Genomic DNA, 539 nt, shown 5'->3' on the forward strand with positions numbered 1-539 from the left:
GCAGTCGACTACGTGGGAGTCCAGCGACATAGCCATTACGCTAACTGCTGGTTCCCAACACCACATAGGTATTTGATTTTCAAAATAAAAAATTAAATAAGTAATTTTAAACATCAGCTATGGTAGTTTGAAATTACACCTTGGATAAAAAGTAAGGAGAAGGGACCATCAGTTGACAAGCCGCTGTAGGCACAGTGTCAAGTGCTCTGTGGAGATTGTTTATTTCATCCATAAAATGACCCTTGACCAGTGGGGGAGGGCAGTTTTTTTTAACAGTGCTGGGAAAACTGGGAGAAAATAAAGTTTAGCCCTACCCTTACAAAAATGAACTCTAAATGGATCAAAGACATAAGTATAAGAGCTAAAGCTATAAACTCCTAGAAGAAAACACAGGGGGCAATCTTCCTGAATTGAATCTGGCGACGATTTCATGGGTATGACATCAAAAGCACAGGTAACAGAAAAAATGTAGGGACCAGCAGATGGCGTAATGGTTATATCGCTAGACTCCCACATGGCCGACCATGGTTCGAGTCCTG

Source organism: Tupaia chinensis, unplaced genomic scaffold, assembly GCF_000334495.1.
Source record: "Tupaia chinensis unplaced genomic scaffold, TupChi_1.0 Scaffold138725_1, whole genome shotgun sequence".
NCBI lineage: Eukaryota > Metazoa > Chordata > Mammalia > Scandentia > Tupaiidae > Tupaia > Tupaia belangeri.